This window comes from Leucoraja erinacea, chromosome 3 (assembly GCF_028641065.1).
Source record: "Leucoraja erinacea ecotype New England chromosome 3, Leri_hhj_1, whole genome shotgun sequence".
In the NCBI taxonomy this organism is placed as follows: Eukaryota; Metazoa; Chordata; class Chondrichthyes; order Rajiformes; family Rajidae; genus Leucoraja; species Leucoraja erinaceus.
In genome coordinates this window covers 46,414,824-46,425,426 of record NC_073379.1, presented here as the reverse complement: position 1 = coordinate 46,425,426, position 10,603 = coordinate 46,414,824, and the positions used below count along the sequence as shown (strand labels likewise).

Below are 10,603 nucleotides of genomic sequence, written 5' to 3'. Positions count from 1 at the left end.
TCCAATGGAATCTCACTCTTACTTAGAATTCAGAAAAGACTACCCTAATATGAGATAGGAATAAAATTCGCTCTCATCGAATTGATGGGGAAAATAGTAAAAGAATAGTCACAAAATATATTTTATTCCAACTTGCATTTCTTGATGTATGTGCAGCTTTGTGTTATATAAAATCTCAATAGGGACCATTTCCTAGGAATCTAACCCTCGTGCGTTATGCAGGGGTTGCCTGCAGTTAGTCAGAAGCAATTTCTTGATTTTCTCCAGGGGCTATTGCATTTTCCTCCCATTCGGATAAAACAATAACAGTAAGGATTTTGACGTTAGTTTAGAGATACAGCGTGGAAACGCCCTTCAGCCCACCTAGTCTGCGTTGACCAGCAATCACCCCGCACACTAGCACTATCTTACACACTAAGAACAATTTACAATATATAGAAGTCAATTAGCCTACAAACCTGTACATTTTTGGACTGCAGGAGTAAACTGGAGCACACGGAAAAAACCTACAGTCAAAGGGAGAACTCCACCGTAGTCAGGATCAAAACCAGGTCTTTGGCGCTATAAGGTAGCAACTCTACTGCCGAACCACTGTGCCACCCCAAAACAATATGTTTAAACCACTTGATCTATTGCTCAATATGCTCTGACTTGTTCAAGCAGGCAAGAAGTTAATTATGGAACTCTTGGGATGAATGGAAAGGTACCACCCAATCAAGCATTTGGCAACAATTATGTGCAATGTTTCAATAATTTGATCAGCCCCAATGGCACAGGTTTATTCTGCTAGTTCAAGTGTGAGGTAGACCAAACGTATGAGAAATGCAGTTAGTTATACTGTAAAAGCTACTGTATTTCCTTTCTTCCCTTCTCAATATCAGTGGAAGATAAAAGGCATGCAGGTTCCATTAATCCCAAATCATAAAAATATCTTTGTGTTCACATCCATTTCTTTTGGAGTGTGCAACTGACTTCAAAATCCAACATGTAATGTTGTTTAAAAAATGTACCTTCTGATCGAGTGTAAAGGCCTGATGCACAGGTTTGTTGATTGCCTACTGTTGGGTCAGATTCCAGATTATAGTGACAATTCAAAATTATACTTTCTATAGTACCAAGTTATCAGAGGCTTTGGTGACAAATTTTCAATCTTTCTTGGATATGGGAATGATACTGGATAACAGGGGAATTACCAGTGCCACAGCTTTCTTCAAAAGAAAGTGGATTAAACCTGGCATGAAAATCAGCATAACATCAGTGATGAAGAAATCATTCGAAGTCAATAGTCCATGACTAAATTAATTGTCGTGAGGGAAAAGGCAAGTTCAGAAACAGCCTGTTTGTATTGTAAATACAACTCTTGCATGATCGGAATTCCTGAAGGACGAATAATAGCTTAATTGAAAAGGGTCCCAACCCAAAACATCACCCATTCCTTCTCTCCAGAGATGCTGCCTGTCCCGCTAAGTTCCTCCAGCATTGTGTGTCTATAAAGGTTAATGGAGATGGTGTTGAAGACTATAAGATTGACATGACAAATGTAATTTGGGCAAAAGGTTAGAAACAGAGACTAGTGTTACGCTTGGGGTGAGCTATAGAGTGGTATCCTCAGAAGTTGGCATTTCATTTTGATACAATTTATTGGTCTGATCTGAGTACAAGAGACATATTTTGACTTTTTAACTTCCAGAGTAATAGTCATAAATGGCACACAGACTCTTGTCCAATTTGTCCATGTCAACCAAGTTGCCAAACCAAGCCACATATCCCAGAAACATGTCCAATCTATGTACCTCTTCAACAGTCTTTTAAAGTTCTGATCAGAGATTAAAAAAAAAGATTAAGAAGGGATTGAATAGAACACTTTAAAATCAAGGAAAAAATATTTTTTAAGCAGAAGTAACAATGAGAATTGCATGTATCTGGCGTAGCAGAGTCAAATGGAATATGGGAGATTCTGTTGGAGATGCTGGTACTCCAATGGCATCCACTACTCTTTACGAGAACAAAACAGTAGGTACATGGAAACAACCCCTTAACTACCCACAGGTTGCCCCTTAAGTTGCACACAATACTGGCTTAGAAATATATCTCCAGTGTCATTGTCACTCGATCTAATTCCCTGAAGTCTTTATCATATAGATTTGTGTAAATATCTTCACCTTAGTGGGTTTAATGGCAGGAGGCTCATAGTGGAAGGTTCTTTCTCAGACAGGAGACCTGTAACTAATGGTTGGTGCCAGGCATACTGTTGCTTTATCAACAATTTGAATGAGAAGATATGAGGCCTGGCTTAGAAACATAGAAAGAAGGTGCAGGAGTAGGCCATTCGGCCCTTCCAGCCAGCACCGCCATTCAATATGAGCATGGCTGATAATCCAGAATCAGTACCCTGTTCCTGCTTTTTCCCCATATCCCTTGATTCCGTTAGTCTTGTATGTTTGCAGAATACACAAAAAACATTTTATTATAGACAGTGAGGTGGTTATCAAGAATTACAGTGGGATGTTGATCAGCTGGACAAATGGACAAAGGAATGGCTAATGGAGTTTAATGCAAATAAGTGTGAGCTGCTCCACTGTGGGAAGTCAAACCAGGACAGTACGTTCACGATGAAAGGCAGGACCCTGGGGAATGCTGTGGAACTGAGGGGCCTTGGAGTAAAAGTATTTGTTCTGTGAAAGTGATATCATAGATATACATGATGATGAAAGAGGCTTTTGACATGCTGGCCATTTTTGCCAGAGCATTGAATGCAGAAGTTAGGATGTTAATGTTCCAGTTGCACAAGACTTTGATGAAGCAGCACCTGGGGTATTGTATTCTGTTTGGTTACGCTGCTGCAGGAAAGATGCCATTTAGCTGGAAAGAGTACAATAGGATTTAAGAGGATCTCGCCACAGCTATAGAGACTGACTTACATGGAGAGGTTGGGCAGTCTAACACTTTATTCCTTGGAGAATAGGGGCATGACTGAGGTGTGACCTAAGAGCGTGTATATAATTATGAGACACAGACAGGATGAAAGCACACAGTCTATTTCTGAGAATCAAGAACAAGAGGATACAGGTTTAAGGTAAGAGGAGAAAAATATTTATTTAGAACAGTCCATACACCACCTTAAATGTCCTTTTGGATATCTCAAGGGAAATTGGTTTGGGCAATCAATATTCAGCTTTTGGTAACTGAGGCAACGAGTGAAATGTCCTGAGTTTATTGTCAATATAATCTTGAAGCTTTCTCTGTTATTGATGTGTCAATGGTACAACAATTTCAGGTGAGGAGTAAATACACAATTAAATCCAAGCCAATTAAAGTTGCTGCCAGATTGCATTGCTATACCATTGGCTTTGTGAAAATGGGATTTTGCTGCCTGAATTGACATTCATTGCATGCAATGAAGTTGCGGTAATCATACAATAAATATACATTCATAAACAAAGTTATGAAAAGTCAAAGCTTAACTTCTGCCTCTTAACCAGTCATACAATGAGAATTAACTACTTGTAAAGCAGTCTTCTGGGCTTTCAGTTTTTGAACTTGTTTGGAAGATTTTAAAGAGGTCAATTTTTATGTTTTGTTTTAAAACCTTATTTTTTTCATTCTATAAACATTTCCTCTCTTTTTATCTCTCTTTTACTGATTTGAGATCAAATTTGCATTTTTTAAATTTTAACAGTCCACCAACTGTTTATTCCTTGGCTTTTAAACCTGATTAGTTAATGGAATAACCTAATGTTTGCTTTACTCATGAGTCCCATTAATTTGTACTGAACGATCAGCAGTAACCCCATTTAAAAGGATCCATCCTCTACATTGCGAGACCAGGAGGTTGTTTGAAGTGGTTGCCGTGTTAATGTTGAGTGCAGGTATCCATTTCTGCCTGGAATGCTCATATTTAACTGACAGGCTCTTGCTTTGACATTGGGCCTTCAGCTGCAACTTAATATTCAAATGTGTTAGAGAAACAATGAGATTACAGAGATGAATTGGTCCCTCAATCCTGCCAAGGCACGACGGTGACAGATATGTCCATTCATGTTACCTGTCAGATCTGGATTGGTGGGGAAGAGTCTGAATAATTTTACTCTGAATATGTGTGCCGTTTCAACATCACTTTACAAACATCTAAGACACTTTGTAATTGATACTACTCTTCACTCTTTCGGTATCATACATCCGTTTACAATAATGTAGCTGCAGAATTACAAACGCATGGAAAGTCCTTTGCTCAAGTCCCAGAGTTCGGTGACAAGTTTCAACTGGAGAATAATCGGCTGTTGCAGTGAAACAAAAGTTGTGATGAGATTCGATGGTGATGTAGGAGATCAGGACACATTTCAAAAGTGTAAGTGGATATAAGGGTCATGGAACAGATTCAAAATAATCTGATTCAAAATAATGAGCAGAGGGGAATGCCAGTAGAAACTTAAAATACAGAGTTGGTTATGAAATTGAACTTACCAATGGAAACAATCGGGGCTTTTAAAAAGTAATTTGATTTACACTAGTGGAAAAATAATTTGTAGGACATGGAAATAGGGCTGACGGAAAGCTCTACAAAGAATTTGACACAATGGTTACATTTCATTCCCCTGTGGCCTCAGAATCTTTGTGAGGTCTGGGATCAATGACCTGGGAAATATTTAAGTGTTTAAAGGACATATGCTGGTCATGTTTTATCACACAGAGAGGGTGGTAGGCTGGGGAAGTGGTGAGAGGAAGTGCAATAGTGGCATTTAAGAGCCTTTTAGATAGGCGCATGAATATGCAGAGAATGGAGGGATATGGATCACATGCAAGGATTAGTTTAATAGGCATCATGTTCGGCACATATGTCATGGGCTGGAAGGCCCATTCCTCAGCTGCATTGTTCAATGTTCACGTGTGTGCATGTGAGTGTTACATGCGAGTAACATGTGCCTGAGATTAGGCAGTTGGCAGGAGATTTGGTAAATGTGGGAATTTGGTTCAGTTCAAGTAGACAGTAGTGCAATAGATGGAAGAGGATTGGAAAAAAAGACTACTGGGATGTCCATCAAGTAATCAGAGAAAATGTTCTTGGTCTTCTTATTTTAAGTTGTAACGTATCAGCTGGTCTTACTCACTCTGGAGAAATATTTAGAGTCGATCATAAAATATCAAGATAATTTAAATTTTAGGAAACATAAAATTTTGACAGCTATTCAAAATCAAACAAATTAAAAATTATGGAATTGCCCAACTGTTCTTGACCCAGGGAAATGTATGTTTTATCACCGATGCAAAATGTTCTGGCTACACTTACCTCCACCCATTCGACTCCACTAACGTCACCAAAGCCAGTAATTGATTATGAATACAGCCAGCTGCTAATATTCTCACATAAGTTTAATTCTTGTGACCAAAGATAAGTTTTGCTCTACCGATTCCTTGCAGATGGTTGGTGGTAAGTTGGTGGGTGGAATGAAATTGCATTATTTGTCACTTCTTGAGTCACATTGGAAGTAAATTATGACACTAAAAGACACTTTAGCGTAAATTATGAGAGCCTATATTTAACTTGACTTGCTGTGCCTGATAATTTGACAGCATGCTATACTTCCTGTGCCAGAAAAATGCAGAATAGACAGTTGACAAAGTGAATTCTTGTGCAATGTTGATTTGATATCAACCCTGATAAATCTGACACTCTCAATGTCCTGCCCTTTCACAGACCCATGTGTAGGTATGTTACAAAACCTACCTGAATCGTCATTGGGAATCTGCCCTCAGCCATGTCCGCGTTTTGGCGCTGTTTGGAGGGGGCGGGTTTAAAACGCAATTTTTACTAGGCTGTTCTAATCGCAGATGTTCAGCCTAGTAAATCGTTAACGAAAAATCGCTGCAAGACCCGGTCGCAAAAAGTATTATTAGTTTTATAGGCCTCGATAATATAGTTATAATAGTTTTTAAATTACTCTCTGATTCCGCAACCTCTCACAGCCCCAGGGTTTTATAAAGCAAACAATTAAAGGTATGTACCATATTTTTACATTAAATGGGGCATATATATAACCCTGTAATTAAAGTTATCTATAGCGAGTAGTTCATTTTGGGCTTTTTATATCCCGCAGTATTTTTCTCGGCATTTGAGGGCACTAATCCAGCGCGATGTCAACGTTCTAAACCAGCACGTTCACAGAAGCCCACTAGAAAGTCGATTTAAATGGGCATTTATTTACAGCAATTGAACACTAAATTCCTTCCATTTGGCCTATAAATTAATGTAAATTAGATATAAAAAATCATGTTATATTGTGAATTATTTGTGAATAATCTTTGGACACTTAGGCTATTTAAAAATGTTAATCTTTCCTTAAGAAATGGGCTTTTGACTATCCAAGATCACAGCTTTTTTGTAATGTCCATTGAAAATCAATAGGGAACAAGATGCTAATTTCCGAGTATGAAAATGGCCATAACTTTTTTAATACTTGAGATACGAAAGTGAATTTGGTGTCAAATTAAACTTATTGTTATGCTTTATCTGATGGGATAAATTGCCGACTTGATTTTTAAAATCTCAAAATTTTGTAACATTGCTACCATGTGTTAAAGGAATCATCTGTTAAATTGGAATGTTGAGGGGATTGGGACGGAATTAAGTGTGCATTGGGCTAGTTGTGGAGAGTGTTAAACATTGGACAGCAGTGACTAACACAAAATTTCTGACAGGACCCTTCCGATGTCATGTGGACCACTGACAGAGAACCCTTGGCCAATGCAGTTACATCAATGAAGAATGACAATAGAGCTACAGAACAGGTCAGTGGGGTGAGGAGGAGGAGGAAGGGCAAAGAGCTCCCAAATGGGGGGCTTAGCAAAAAAACGTGGATGAAAAGCAAGTTTTAAGCTCAGTCCTTTTTCTGAGCACCTTCACAAAACCCCTACTTTCTCTACTTTCCCAAAAGTGTAAGGAAATTTGCATGTCTCAACTTACTAATTTCTATGGATTCAGATAGAAAGCCTCCTAAAGGGACCCATCACAAATTGGTTTTGCAACTGCGCTGTTCGGCAAATTGCAGAGAGTTGTGGACATGGTCCCGTCCATCATGCAAACCAGCCTCCACCCTCAGTGACGATCACATTATCTCAGTAAAGCAGCCAACATCATCAAAGACCATTTACAGCCCAGTCATTCCCTTTTCTCCCCTCTCTCTTCACGCTGAAGATATTGTACAGAAACTTGACAGCACTTACCACCAGATTTAAGAAGGGCTACTTCACTGTTTATATCAAACGCTAACAGATCTCTCATAAGCTTTTCCTATCTCCAGTTCCCTCCCCATTACTGTCCGGCTGAAGAAATATCCCAAGTCAAAACATCGCCCATCCTTTTTTCTCCAGAGATGCTGCCTGGCCTGTGATGTTACTGCAGACCTTTTTTGTGTTTATCTTCTCTCATAAGCTAAGGATGAGTTCCCGATATCTCAATCTACCTTGTACATTTTTATCTGCACTTTCTCTGTAAGTTTGTAACTGAGTGTTTGAAGGCACTAGGCCTGCACTCGCAGAGGGGGAATCATTGAAACTTACCGAATAGTGAAAGGCCTGAATGTGGAGAGGAAGTTTTCATTGCTGGGAAAGTCTAGGACTAGAGGCCCAAATAAAAACAATTACCTTTGGAAAGGAGATAAGAAAGAATTTATTTAGTTGGGTGGTGAATCTATGGAATTCATTACCACAGGCGGCTGTGGAGATATTTTTAGGGTGGAGATTGACAGATTTTGGATTAGTAAGGGTGGCAGGGGTTATGGGGCGAAGGTAGGAGAATGGGGTTGAGACTGCAGGGTAGATGATTGATTGGCAGAGTAGCCTTGATGAGCCAAATGACCTTATTCTGCTCGAACTTATGAACTAATGAACTGAAACACAATGCTTTGAACTCTGTTTCCTTTCTCTTTTTGTAATCATGTATGATTTTAATGCAATCATGTTGGAATGATTTACATGCTAAACAAAGTTTTTCACTGTACTTCAGTACATGTGACAATGATAACCGAATATCACAGCCAATCTATGACTTCCTGACACTCATACTCAATGCCCGTTGAAGGCAAGCATATCATATACCTAAGTTACCACTCTTCAATTATATTGCCACTATCAGGAAGTTATGGACTTGGACCACACGGTCCATCTGTAGATCAATGCTGCAGATCATCCTGCCATTAACTTGTATATTTCCCCTTAAATGTTCTGCCTAATTTAACTTAACCCCATTTGCCTGCACATGACCCTATCTCTCTTTCATGAATGTTGAGATATTTGTCTAAATGACTCTTAAATGTTGCTGTCATGTCTGCCTCTACCATCTCCCCTGTAACATGTTCCATCAGCCTGTAACCGTCTGTGTAAAAAGCAAATCTGTGCAAATCTCATAAACTTTCCCTCTGACATTGCATCTTGTGGAAAGAAGACTCTGACCCTATCTATGCTTCTCAATTTTATATACATCTATAAATGTTGAATACTATTTCAGGTCTCCGCTCAGCATCTGACAAAATAATCCAAATTTGTTCAATCTCTCCTCATAACCATTGAAATTGAGATTAAAATTTGAGATAAGGTTGGTTTATTATCAAACATCCCAATGAAATTCCTTGTTCGCTTGAAGCTCATAGAATAAATGGTGTACAGTAATGAGAGATTCACCAATAAATGAAACAATCATTGTAAAACAGCAGAATGGTGCAAAGATTGCAGAGTTATCTGAAGTAGTGTAACAAGCACTGAAGAACAGTAACTGAGTAACCAAAAGAGATAGCAAGACTACATGGCAGCTCAGCCAGGTAGTGGTTATTAAAGAGGTAGACAATAGACAATAGGTGCATTCTTAAACTGTGTCCCCAACATCGGGAACATGTTTCCTGACTCTAGCATGTCCAAACCCTTAATAATCTTATTTGTCTCATCTTTCTGAATTCCAGAGTATATAAGCGCAGCCGCTCCATTCTCTCAGCATAAGACAGTCCTGCCATCCCGAGAATTAACCTTGTGAACCTATGCTGAACTCCCTCAATAGCAAGAATGTCCTTCCTCAAATTCGGAGACCAAAACTGCACACAATACTCCAGGTGTGGTCTCACTAGGGCCCTGTCCAACTGCAGAAGGACCTCTTTGCTGCTATACTCAACTTCCCTTGTTACATAGAAACATTGAAATTAGGTGCAGGAGTAGGCCATTCGGCCATTCGGCCCTTCGAGCCTGCACCGCCATTCAATATGATCATGGCTGATCATTCAACTCAGTATCCCGTACCTGCCTTCTCTCCATACCCTCTGATCCCCTTAGACACAAGGGCCACATCTAACTCCCTCTTAAATATAGCCAATGAACTAGCCTCGACTACCCTCTGTGGCAGTGAGTTCCAGAGATTCACCACTCTCTGTGTGAAAAAAGTTCTTCACATCTCGGTTTTAAAGGATTTCCCCATTATCCTTAAGCTGTGACCCCTTGTCCTGGACTTCCCCAACATCGGGAGCAATCTTCCTGCATCTAGCCTGTCCAACCCCTTAAGAATTTTGTAAGTTTCTATAAGATCCCCTCTCAATCTCCTAAATTCTAGAGAGTATAAACCAAGTCTATCCAGTCTTTCTTCATAAGACAGTCCTGACATCCCAGGAATCAGCCTGGTGAACCTTCTCTGCACTCCCTCTATGGCAAGAATGTCCTTCCTCAGATTTGGAGACCAAAACTGTACGCAATACTCCAGGTGTGGTCTCACCAAGACCCTGTACAACTGCAGTAGAACCTCCCTGCTCCTATACTCAAAACCTTTTGCTATGAAAGCTAACATACCATTCGCTTTCTTCACTGCCTGCTGCACCTGCATGCCTACTTTCAATGACTGGTGTACCATGACACCCAGGTCTCGCTGCATCTCCCCTTTTCCTCGTCGGCCACCATTTAGATAATAGTCTGCTTTCCTGTTTTTGCCACAAAAATGGATAACCTCACATTTATCCACATTATACTGCATCTGCCAAACATTTGCCCACTCACCCAGCCTATCCAAGTCACCTTGCAGTCTCCTAGCATCCTCCTCACAGCTAACACTGCCCCCCAGCTTAGTGTCATCCGCAAACTTGGAGATATTGCCTTCAATTCCCTCATCCAGATCATTAATATATATTGTAAATAGCTGGGGTCCCAGCACTGAGCCTTGCGGTACCCCACTAGTCATTGCCTGCCATTGTGAAAAGGACCCGTTTACTCCTGCTCAGTTGATCGGGCGATTCGCTGCAGCCTCCAGATGTACCCGTTTACGAAGGCCAAAATGCCATTCACTTTCTTTACTGCCTGCTGTACCTGCATGTTTACTTTCATTCACAGATGAACAAGGACCCATAGATCCTGTTGTACTCCCCTTTTCCCAACTTGACACCATTTAAATTATAATCTTCCTTCCTATTTCTGCTACCAAAGTGGATAACCTCATATTTATCCACATTAAACTGCATCTGCCATGCATCAGCCCACTCATCCAATTGAGCAATGAAAATGTAGGAAAAAATAAAAATATATATGCAGGTGATCTTCCACATTTTCATCTCCGTTAAAATGGCTTAAACTGTAGGTC

General features: G+C 39.9%; 1 long non-coding RNA gene across 3 annotated transcripts in view; it reads left to right on the top strand.

The window, feature by feature from the left end:
* Positions 1–2,078: 2,078 nt before the first annotated feature.
* Positions 2,079–10,603, top strand: part of LOC129695555 (uncharacterized) — a 53,359-nt gene continuing 44,834 nt past the window's right edge. For 2 of the 3 annotated variants that reach the window (XR_008723189.1, XR_008723188.1), the window contains exons 1-2: positions 2,079–3,076; positions 6,697–6,786. This is a non-coding gene — a long non-coding RNA (uncharacterized LOC129695555). Of the gene's footprint in view, positions 3,077–3,103; positions 4,349–6,696; positions 6,787–10,603 lie in introns of those variants that run through there. The other variant, XR_008723190.1, reaches the window with a different exon arrangement.